This window comes from Pseudochaenichthys georgianus, chromosome 14 (genome assembly GCF_902827115.2).
Source record: "Pseudochaenichthys georgianus chromosome 14, fPseGeo1.2, whole genome shotgun sequence".
NCBI classification, from domain to species: Eukaryota; Metazoa; Chordata; class Actinopteri; order Perciformes; family Channichthyidae; genus Pseudochaenichthys; species Pseudochaenichthys georgianus.
Window position 1 is genome coordinate 23,284,045 of NC_047516.1, and position 12,217 is coordinate 23,296,261.

Genomic DNA, 12,217 nt, shown 5'->3' on the forward strand with positions numbered 1-12,217 from the left:
AGGTCAGGTACTCTTTAAAACAGCTGCTAGCTATGGGTACTTTTTACTGAAGTACATTTCAAAGCCTCTTTACTTTGACTTGAGTAAAGAAGTTTAGTCAGTACTTCTACTTTTACCAGAGTATTTTTAAACACGAGTATCTGTACTTCTACTTGAGTAAAGGATGTGTGTACTTTTTCCATCTCTGGCTACTTCTTCTTGATGCATCTGGGGCATTTCAAGGTCTTCCCAGGCCAGATGGGGTAAAATTCCCTCAGAGCAGACCCAGCACAAGCTGGACCCCCCCCCTGCCGACCATTCCTCTACTGGAGGGTTGTCCTCCGAGAGTTGCGGAGGTTAACGGAGGTTTTTGTGTCGCTTTTAAATCAAATCAAGTTTTTCAAGCACATTTTTAAAACGATTTTTGGTCGAGCCAAAGTGCTGTACATATAATAATTACCTTACAGTAAGGACACTATACAGTAAATACAACAGCACAGTTTGTGCAGAATATCAGTATGAGAAAACGACACCCTCTGTCCTCAGACCCTCACATCGTACAAGGAAAAACGTCCGGAGAAAAAAACCCCAGTTTAAAGGGAACATGGGAGAAACCTCAGGGAGAGCAACAGAGGAGGGATCCCTCTCCCAGGACGGACAGACGTGCAATAGATGCCGTGTGTAAATGAATCCATGAGGATGTCAGCTACAATCCTGTGGGAGCCTTCAGGGAAGCAGCATGACGAGACCCAGGCAGGACCGCAGAGACAGGCCGAGCTACGACCCGAAGTCCACGACTTAATCCAGAACTCAGGATAGAGGATCCAGGGCACAGGACCACAGCAGGAGGATCAGCCTCGACTCCGGATCCCGGCGTAGATATAGACACAAAAGAAAATGTGGGGGAGGCTGGGTTAATCGGAACATGCAAATACACAGACAGGCACACGCAGGGAGCAAGGTCCCCGCTGGAGAGATAAGGAGGTACGCTGTGACTACGGCATAACACTTAGACCCTCCAGAAAAACGCGGGCAAAAATCCTTGATTATGCGATCAAACATGCGGGGTTTTATGTGATTTTATGCGGTGAAATTGCGAAATATGCGGAAAGTTGCTAAATATGCGAAAAAAATTAATATTGGGCTGTCTTATTTATTTATTTTCTCTCACACACAACCTGCCACTAACGTTAAACCCCTTTACTATTCAATTAAACACATTCAATGTTTATTTAAATTGGGCTATTTTAATCTCTCACACACACACACACACACACACACACACACACACACACACACACACACACACACACACACACACACACACACACACACACACACACACACACACACTTCTCCGCCTCATTCTGTTTTCATTTACCCGTTCGTTATCTGACCAGCTTCAATCTTGTAGGCTTCTCACCTCGTTTCTTGTAGCCCTCGAAAGGGTTTTGGAGGTCGATGCCTCGGTGAACGTGAGTTGTTTGGCTTTCTTGTCCGCAGCAGCAGCGTCGATGTTCTCTTATGCTCCAACACACAGTTGCACGGGGTGCAGAATAGTTTCCCCCCAGACATCGGGGTACTGCTTTGCTCGGTCTTTAGCAGAAATGTTCGTCGGTAAATGAGATGGATTAGATTTTTTCATCTTGGTGTTTTCTCTCTCGTGTGAGCTCCACACGTCCACTCTACGGTGTTGTTTACCTTCTGTGATGCGCGAGCTGATGACGTCGCGTCATCATCATCAACTTTTTTTTCCCTCAACTTTGTGTGGAAAAATGCGGGGATTATGCGGCCTTTTGATAAATATGCGGCCTTTTAAAAATATGCGCCATTTTGCTGATTATGCGGTAAGTTCTGCGATCGCAGAATCGCGTTTTTCTGGAGGGTCTAAACACTCCCGGCCTTGGATAAGGCCCCTCTGCAAACCTGTTTCCCTCCAATAAAACCTTGTAAGGTCATGGAGGGAAAAGGTTTTGGATAAAGAAAAACTAGAAAGAGTAGTAATAACCTTAGTTTTAAATATACGATCCAAGTTTTTAGGATTTAAGTGAAAGAGCAAGAACCAAAATGTAGGTGAAGAGGCACAGCGTGTCTGCGTCAAAGCACTCTCATTAGGTCATTTTATCAACTATAAGCTTTATCAAAAGGAAGGTCTTAAGCGTACTCTTAAAACGGATAGGCTGTCGGCCGCCCGAACACAAACTGGAAGCTGATTCCACTAAAGTGGAGCTTGATAAGAAAAGGCTAGAAGGCCAGAGAGAAGAGGTGAGTTTTAAGTGTTGATTTAAAACCCCCTAGGGTCTGGGCCGACCTCACGTGGAGGGGCAGACTGTTCCAGAGCCTGGGGCCAGCTGCTGCGAAGGCTCGGTGCCTTCTGGTTTTGAGCCTGGTCTTGGGCACTAGCAGCAGCAGCTGGTCAGCAGACCTTAAAGCTCTGGCTGGGGTGTAGCGCTGGAGGAGTTCGGCTACATAGGCCGGAGCCAGCCCATTTAGGGCTTTGAAAACAAATAAAAGGATTTTAAAATCAATTCTGAACCGAATTGGAAGCCAGTGCAGTGAGGCCAGAATTGGGGTGATGCGGTCACGCTTTTTGTGCCCAGTGAGAAGACGTGCCGCTGCGTTCTGAACTAGCTGCAGGCGTCTCATTGAGGCCTGGTCCATACCCACATACAGAGCGTTGCAGTAATCCAGTCTTGAGGTAACAAAGGCGTTAATAACCCTTTCTAGGTCTTTAAAAGATAAAAACGACTTAGTCTTAGCCAATAGTCGTATTTTAAAAAAGCAGGTTTTGACTACGGTGCTAACCTGCTTATCAAATTTAAAAGCGCTATTGAAGGTCACTCCAAGGTTCGTGACAGAGGGGAGGATGTTTTTATTGAGGGAGCCCAGAATATCAACCGGGGAGGCTGGAGGTCGGGGTCCGAAAAAGATGACCTCGGTCTTGCTCTCTGAGTTTTGGCTCAGCCAGGATTTGATCTCTGCTAAGCAGTCCATCAACTGCTGTAGTGAGTTGACATTTTGATTGATAGGCGCTAGATCTGTACATCGTCAGCGTAACAATGGAAGGGGATGTTGTGTTTTGTCAGAATTGTGAGAATTGAAGCAACATAGCCTGTTAGCTGTGTTGTTGAAGCTGAAGAGGACATTTGATGGCATTTGATGTCACGAATGGTCAGTGTGACAAAGGTAACTTCGTCACTGTGGACTGACGGCTTCGGGCCGTATAATATTGCACATGTGGTTTAGTTTGAAAGTGTTTCCCCTCCCGTTTTGTCTGTGGCTGGTGATTGGGTTCACCTGGTGCCCTGTGTCGTCTCCCCCCCCCCACCTGTGTCTTCTTGGCCTGATTAATGTGTGTGTATTTAGGCTCTGTTTTCCCTCAGTGGACAGGTAGTGTGTGTGAGATCCTTGTGGCTGCTGACTGTGTTCACATGAGACAGTAATATTGAGGCTGTGTCGTGTACCTCAAGGAGTAATACATGCCCACACCGGGTTATATTTGAACTCTGCCTCCTTGCTTGGTCGGGCCGCTCAACGGTCAGTCTCACAGTCAGGCCAAACAGGTTTTTGTTATGTCGAGATGAGAGATGTTAACAATATATTGTTTTTATATTGAAACGTAGCGTGTCCACCTGGCTGTCATGTTTCCAACATTGCCCATCTGAGCTAATACATATTGTGACTACTGCAGATAGGAAGGCCAATTTTAAACTTCTACCACTGAATGCTAAAGCCATACATTAGTAGGTGTAAGTGTTTCTTCGTCCGGTGGGAAAAGGGTTTAAAATGTAAGAAAGGGTAAATAAAACAAGTATACGAACAGCTTTATATTCAGCAGATTTAATTTAAAGTAATTTGTCATAGCTAACGTGCCAAGGTGAAACTAAATAAAGAAAAATAGGCTGCATTCTTCTGCCTGCTGACCTTAATGCTGAGTCAAGCTCGACCTCCTTCCTTCCTGCAGAGATTTATTTTGGCTTAGTCATTACATTTCACTATCACTCCTGTTTGTTGTGAGATTGAGCCTCGCTCCTCAGCACTAGCTCGGGCGCTGGGCTAACGTTACAATTCCCGGAGTGTTTTGGGGGATGATGATGATGATGGTTAGTATGTCAGGTTTCTCCGAGAAACACAGCTCAGATCACAATCAGATTCTCTTTTCATATTCACGTTATTATTACTGATTTAGTCAATCCTTTTATTCTCTGTCTTTCTTTTCACTTAGGGATAATAATGCTCCACATTTTGGAATTACAGATACTATGACGTGTGGGCTTTGTGGAGTAAACAGGAAGCATGGTGTTGTGAGTGAGGCTCACTGTGGGCTACATTTTAATTTCCTTGAATGTTTACATTTAGTTGTTTGTTGCTTTATTAGAATAATGCACAATTCGCTCGTAGCAGTTCCTGTTATCCTGTTTGGGGTTGTTTGCATAACCGTCACTGAAACACAGGATTTATACCCTACATGTTATACGTTGATTCATAGTATATGGCAGAGATAATTATACTCTCTGTAAGTGTTACATGCAATCTAAATGTATGTGTCATGTTTGTGGGTTTTCACGTGTCTAAGTTACGACTCTAAGATAAGATGAGATGGACCTTTATTAATCCCTGTGGGGAAATTCAGTTTCTCTGAGAAGAAGTGTAATGTTTGAAGCAGTAGTCATCAAACTACCATGACTGTCCAATGTTTAATATCGAACTGCCTGTCTGTTACATCTTCTCCTTTATGTTATTATTAAATGGTCATAAATAATCCTTAACAGGATTTAATAGCATTATATGTGACTGATGGTCCGGTTCAATGTGTGGGCTGTAAATGCATTGTGGGATAAAAGGGCAACCTGACTCCAGTAATGGACTCTCGTCATTTCCTGCTCTCATTTTCTCACTCCCGTGGGGCTTCCCCTCCGCTTTTCTATCATCTGATGAATCAAGCCATCTTTTCCCTCCCCCCTCTGCCTGCTCTTTCTGCCTGGTTTCACCCAGCACCCGGGGCAGCGATGGCATACTCCCATGTCCTAATTCTTCTTTGTTGTTTTACTCACTTACTTCCAGGATTAGAAGCAATGATTCAGTTAGAAAACCTGTTTTTGGTGATTTGAAGGAGGTAATTTAACCCAAGGGTTCCCAACATAGACTGTATATATAAATGGACGTAGGGTCCGTGACGTCACCCATAGGATTCTGCAGAGTTGCCGTGAAGCCCTTAGTAGGCGGAGTCGGCCACTAACGGCTCGACAGCGACGTCAGAGTCTAACTCCCGCCTTCTCCCGCCTGCTCCAAATAAGGGCAAAGAGGCGGTGCTGAGGCGGAGCCGAGGTTGGACAGGGCGGGACCTGCTGCCACCGAGCGTGATGTTCCAGACCTAGCTCAGGCTAAGAAGCTAAGCTAACATGCTCTATTCAGTATTAAGCTAACAACCCAGCTTGAGGTCACTGCTCCTCGTTCCCGGCATATTCTGAAGGTAAGATACCCTGTAACTTTACAAAACTTGTTCTTTTGATTTAAATGTTCTTGAACCTACACTATACAATTATTTTTTAAGTGCTTCACCGTTTTTCAAATATAAATGTCATTTGTAACTAAACTTTGTAAACTAGCAGAGATATGGCCAGTGTTGCGTGAATTAAATGTGATTAATGAAATATGACTGTAGAAAAAGAAAGGTGCTTTTATATTGATTAAACCATTTTTATTTATTTCAGCATTAAGAAAAATGAAGATGGCAACCTCCTCCACGCCAAACTGCACAACCTGTCAGTTGATGGTCCTGGCTTACTTTACATGACTTCAGATGGTTGACATTACACACAAACATACTATACATATACATGTGTGCACAATTGTAGATAAACAGCACACAGTATATAAATATATATATATATAAACTGTGTGCTGTTAATCTGTTTTTTGAGGTTTTGCTCTCTTGTTACTTTTAACCATACAGGTGTGATTTCATAGTTATTTTGCATGTTATTGTCAAAGGAACAAAATGAGAAACCCTTTATAATTGATTTGATATTCCTCATGATCTGAAGCATTTGTTGCTCTCATTTATTTTCCTCCCATAGTGACTGTATGGATAATCGGAGACAGCTATGTCCGGCATGGAGCCCAGAGAGCTACAGAGACCATCGGCAGCAACCTTGGCCTCGACCTGAGGGTGTGCTGGTTCGGTTGGGGTGGACTGCGCTGGAGAGGTGTCCTCCCTTTCTTTTCCTACTCCCTGCGAGGAAGAGCAGTCCCGGATGTCCTCCTCATCCACTGTGGCGGCAATGACTTGGGGGATGTGCCCAGTGTTCAGTTGCTGAACCAGATGAAGGAGGACCTGCACCAGCTTCACCATCGGCACCCTGGCATGAAGATCATGCTCTCCCAGATGAACCAGAGGCGCCGGTGGAGGGCTGGTGCAAATCCTGTCAAAATGGACAAGGCCCGGAAGTTTGTTAACAGTGTTATGGCTACTTTTGTTCATAGCCTAAATGGTGCCATTGTTGACCACTTCAACATTAGACATGACAGTCCTGGGCTGTTTTTGCGAGATGGAGTTAATTTCACCCCTTGGGGAAATGATATTTTTTTTAAGTCACCAGCCAATTGCCTGAAAGACCACCTCCAAAGACTGTGAACTGCTAAAATGTCAGTATCACTGTTTTTGGATTTGGCCTTTAGAGTATGTATTCTAAGGCCCTTGCTAAGCCCAGACTGTCATGGCTAATGTTGAGTTAGATATTACATCTGTAGCCATAACACTGTTAACATGGCTGCTCTTCCTCTTCCCCACATCCCACCCCCCCCTCTTCCCCCAATGGACTCTGCAGCTCTCCAGGCCCATGCTGGGCATGGCTGTCTGTCAAACCTTTTATTTTGTATTTGTTATGATGTTTTTTGTTATTTTATTTGTTAAAATAATTATGTATTTATGTAAATATTGAAAATAAATTACATTCATATTTTCACTTCTTTTGTCTACTGCTTACTAAAAATGTTAGCTATCACATCCAAATGGGACTATCAAATGAAAGGATAAGCTTACCATACAATACAGAAAACATTACACATTAAGGCTCAAATCTTTTCCCAAGCCGGAGCAGTCTGAAAAGAGTCCCAAGTTTAAAAACACAAAATCTTGACAATGAATACTACACTGTCATTTGTCAGTGACAATGCAAACAACAGGAAGGTCTCCCCTAGTCCCATGTATGTTGGCATCAATGTCATAAGCATACCATAGAATGTAATTATGAAGTGCAATACCCACAATCCCTACAGGGTCGTACCGTCACAGAAGATAATACCTTTTTAGAGAGTTTCTAAATTGTTCAGTATGCAGATAAATATTTGTTTTACAATAGAACATTTTTTCTCTATAAATGTTCCCACATGTTGTGAGCATCTACTTTAAATCTTTTGTCAACAAATAAAAAAACATCTTAATTTCCTTTAGGACAACATTTTGTTCATAACACCACTACATTAACAATAAGCATAGGAAAATGATAACTGTTAACATTTAAGATTGTGCTTTTACTCTTTATTTAATCAGATCTATTTACATTGAAAATGTGATAAATACACAAGCCACATTGAAAGTTACATCTTGCATTTTATGAAAAGTAAAGGTTTCGAATCATTGTATGACTTAAAGGGATAGTGGAAATCCGCGAATTTTGGGTTTAACTTATGTATTTTTATTAAAAATAAGCATAATAAACCATTTTTTTTAATTTCATGCGCCTAGTTTCATTTTATTTTCAATTTTACTGCTCCCGACCACGCCCTCTCAATGAAACGAAATACTTCGGGAATCTTCGGGTGATGACGAAAACAAAGGAAGACGGGCACAAACATTGGACGAGGCACGAGTATTTTTATTATGTTTTCTGGCTGATTTAATGCATCATTAGCCTGTACCATTGTGTACAACGCCATTTATTGCCTGTCGATTAGGCGACCGGAGGCCTCGTCATCCGATAATCCGGTACACAGTGTCGAATGTGTACACTACAGTCATCATATAGACATGATAGACTAACAGTACTGTGAGTACAGCCTACACTTGACAGGCAGCCTGGCTAGCCTAGGATTAGGACCATACTACGTCAAAAGACCGATTGGCTCTAGCTGTATATCATGCTAGTATACAATTCATTTAAATGTATTCATGTAATTAATGCCCATAAGGCTGTTACATATACAATAATAAATGTGACAAGATAATTTATGTGAACCTGACCCTGGTATGTTATGAAATGTACCCTACATGCAGTCATCCTCGCGCATAGCCATAGGCCTACAGTGCATGCATGCCAACTTTTGCAATATATAATATAGCGCCTAGCGTGAGCTATGCTTAGGGACCTACCAGTCAAGATTATTTGTGCGTAGGGGTGCATCATCTGGCGCCTGGTCCTGGTCATCCTCGCCATTGCCCATGCCGTGAAGTAACTCCATCACCTCGGGCTCGAACAAATAAGGACGTAATGGTCCATCGTCTGGCTCAATATTCTCACCATCGTCACTTACTGAACCGGATTCAGATTCAGTTCCTAAAACTACATTTTCGCAGGAAAGCCGAGAGGATGTTTCTGACTCGCTATCATCACTGGATACCTCGTACAATCCTTCTTCTTTGTCTGGTATATTTGCCCTTCCACGTTCATTCTGCATAGACGCCATGGTTTGTTATTGTTTCGTCTTCCTGAGTTTTCCTCACTTCCGGTTTGGCTGACTCGATCATTTCGTTTCTAAAAAAGTTCGGGGAAGCTGCAATAAAGTGCTTCTAACATGCGTAAGGCAATTATTATATTTTTTTAATCAGGTGTGATTGTTTTGGTACGTAATTATGCTTGTATATAAGTTAAAACGAAACTATTTGGGGTTCAATTTCCACTATCCCTTTAAGTACACTACAAAATAAATTAAAGATGTGCAACAACTGTATCAGTAATTAAAATGATATAACTTATGCACAGGCTTGGGAGGGCTACTTGCCAAAAACACAACCAGTAACTTCATGTGAGTATCAAGATATAAAAGTAATGTAACCTGATAACTTTCTTTTTGTTTTGGATTACTTCAATATCAAATGTAATGCAAATAAACACAGGAGAGAATAAATAGGAATATGATTTTTTTACTTAAAATGTATAATATAATACCATAAAGCAGATTCAGGCAGTAGGTGTAGAGATTCACAATTAAAGTATTATCCTCCAGAACAGTACGGCTTCCAGAGAAGAGATACCATTTGATCATTTTACAACAACCACTATCTGCTCTTTTTAGGTTTTGAATAAGATTGTAATCCTGAGTTTCCCTATTATTAAAAAAAGTAAAACTAATCCGATTACATCTATGTAACTAAGGATTACACTTTCATTTTTTTCTATACAATCTTGATTCGTGTTCGATGTAATCCATTACTATCTAAGCCAATACAAGTCATAACTTTTGGAAAATTGTCTCAAGTTATAAATTATGCCTTCAATCTCTTTCACGTGGAGAAGACATCCCATTGGCCGAGGCGTTGCAACTTCCCTCAAGCGTCCTACATGAAAGAAAGATCACATGTTAGAAATGTGTGCACAAACTATTCAGTATGACCCGTCTTAGTTTAAAGCCCAAGTGTAAGAGTGAACAGAGGCGGAGTCTGCCTGTTTTCCAATTTGTTTTGTTTGTTGGCTGCTGCTGCCCAAACCAACACCCTCCTCACAAGCATTGACTGTTGGAATGTCATTATGCTCCACATGTGGAACAACAAAGGCTTCTTCAGGCATGCCTTGTATCATAATGATATTGCTCTGATCAGCAGCAAGACTGTTTTCACCACTACCATGGTCTACATCTGCAACCTCCTCATTGCTATTAACAGTCGAACTAGGAGTGTCACTTACCTCGTCATTGCTACTCACCTGCTTCTCCTTCCAGGCTGTTGTTCTTTGGTGAAATAGAAAATGGTGGGCACTGCAGTGTTTTTCAGGCATCTCCTTCCCTAATAAAAATAATAAACAAAAACACATAAAATAACTTTTTGAGGTCTGTAGATATTCAACTTTCTTTTGAATAATGTTGTTTTAAATGTAAGAGTGCATTATAAAAGACAATAGAGGGCCAACATGTTAACTATGCAGTTAATCCATTCAACAATTACGTGTTTCCAAGATTCAGATTCAAAGGATTTATGTCATAGCACATAGGCTACAGTGTGGGAATGGCAATGAAAATCATCTGTCCCGAGCTCCTCCAACAATGCAACAGTTATATAAGACATAAAACAATAAAAGAAATTCAAAATTAAATTAAGAATAATAAATTAGTGCAGGCAGAAATCTATATACACGTAAATATAATAAGACATATGCAAGAACAGAATGTAAAGATAAATATTGTATAGTAAAATTAAATTAAATCATTTTTTTTTACAGTGATAGCTGTTAAGATAAATAAGTTATAAGATGACAACAGATGAATGAATGTTGCTATTAAAATAATGTAAAAAAAAGGTAATATAATTCATCTGTTTTTAACATAGAGTATGTGGGGGGAAATGGCAATTCTCTATCTATGATAAAGAGTCTTTGCATAAATTGAAGAGAAATGTGATGGTTTGCAAACAAATCGATTTCTATTTTTCTTTACTTAACTGGCAAAATCTTAATTTGGCCTTTAATAAAAAGAACAGTACTCATCACTGATGTGCAAGCTGTGCCATAACAATTATTTAGCATTGTATAATGTATAACATGTATTTAATTAGTAACAACAATTTACACTCACAAATGGAACCAAGTTATTTTGTTTTTAAAAAAGGATCTGTACCCATGAGTCCGTGCTGAAGGGATGACTCTCAAAGTGTTCACTGCACAGGCGAGAAGAAACGTTGGGGGTCCATGTATTCCTCCGGATGTTCAGCACCCACTGGTCCAGCCTGTCTGGATCACCGAAAGGAAACCTTTATTCAAAAATACATGAAAACCGACCCAAAGACAACAGGAGGGTTAATGCCATATTCACTTAGTAACGCATGAACAACTTTTACAAATATTTCTATATAGTCTGTGTTGGTAAATGTAATCTAGGTTGCACATTTCCTGCTGAAATACATGCATGGGCCTACCAAGTTACTGCGTGGCACTTTGGTTTTGATAAAACAGTGTAGTTCCACTATATAAACGTTACATTCATAATCAAACGAGATAATATGCAAGATAAATAGCTATTTGTTGTTATTCTTAATGCTTGTCATTCACACGTTAATAAAATAAAAATAAGTACCGATACATAGCAGAACAATTGTGGCGATGTTCAGCTTAATAAGCCTTGTTCAACATCATTTCTTTAGCTAATACTATAGCGGGCTGCAGGCGAACCAAGTCCGCGTTTCGCTGCATTCCTTGATCTCCAGTTATAACGCCGGGCTCCGCCGCTGGCCGAAGCTAACGGAGCCGCAAAGGGCTAGCTACGGCTCCGGTTAGCTTCGGCGGCGGACTCCGGCGGCCACCACTGGGATAATTGGGTCGACTTTTAACATTTGCTCCCATTTAGCATTATGGGCGTCATAGCCATAGACTATAAAAGTCTTACCCAAGGCTGAATCATAAACTAAACTGTATATATATACACACATGCATAAAGGGTTACGTCCTTAGCTAGCTACATAACAAGCTAAGCTAACAAGCACACAAACACCTGCTAACGGGGTTAACATGTATAATATTATCATTTTACTCACCGAAAAAAGCTGTGAGTAGACTTCTTGGAAGTTCTGTTAGTACATTCATGCGCACAGCACGACATCTTAATTGTCTGGTATATCACCACGAACACGGCTAAAGCTAAAGGGTCAAGTACAGTACTATGACTAACTAACGTTGTAGCCTCTATGGTTGTAGCCTAGCAGAGTGGACAAGTTGCTGTTAGCTGACAGTGAGGCACGTATCTGTCAATCAAAGTGACCACGCCCTAATGTATGCACAAACTTTAAGACCTAATATAAATAAAAGGGTCGCGTTAGAAAACAATTCACTCACAGATCCATAATCATGAAGGTGGAATCTAACTATATCGATAATAAAATGTATGGAGCCAGGGAGAGAAACATGTTTTTTTCCGCTGTAAAGTTGGGCATTTTAACATGGGGGTCTATGGAAATTGCTCCTTTCTGCAGCCATCGCCTATCGGCCAATATATGAACTGCAGTGTGTGGCACTTCCGTATTGGCTTCCCG

The 12,217-nt window shown here is 41.2% G+C and overlaps 1 protein-coding gene and 1 long non-coding RNA gene across 8 annotated transcripts in view; both read left to right on the top strand.

Annotated features, from left to right (window-relative positions):
* st6gal1 (ST6 beta-galactosamide alpha-2,6-sialyltranferase 1) overlaps positions 1-12,217 on the top strand; it is a 43,870-nt gene that overhangs the window by 17,058 nt on the left and 14,595 nt on the right. The window lies entirely within an intron of this gene.
* On the top strand, positions 2,751-5,950 carry LOC139435057 (uncharacterized). 2 transcript variants are annotated; one of them, XR_011644335.1, is made up of 4 exons: positions 2,751-4,082; positions 4,237-4,283; positions 5,277-5,452; positions 5,694-5,950. It is a non-coding gene; the product is annotated as an uncharacterized lncRNA (long non-coding RNA). The 2 variants fall into 2 exon arrangements; XR_011644334.1 differs by lacking the exon at positions 2,751-4,082 and having other exon boundaries at positions 4,099-4,283.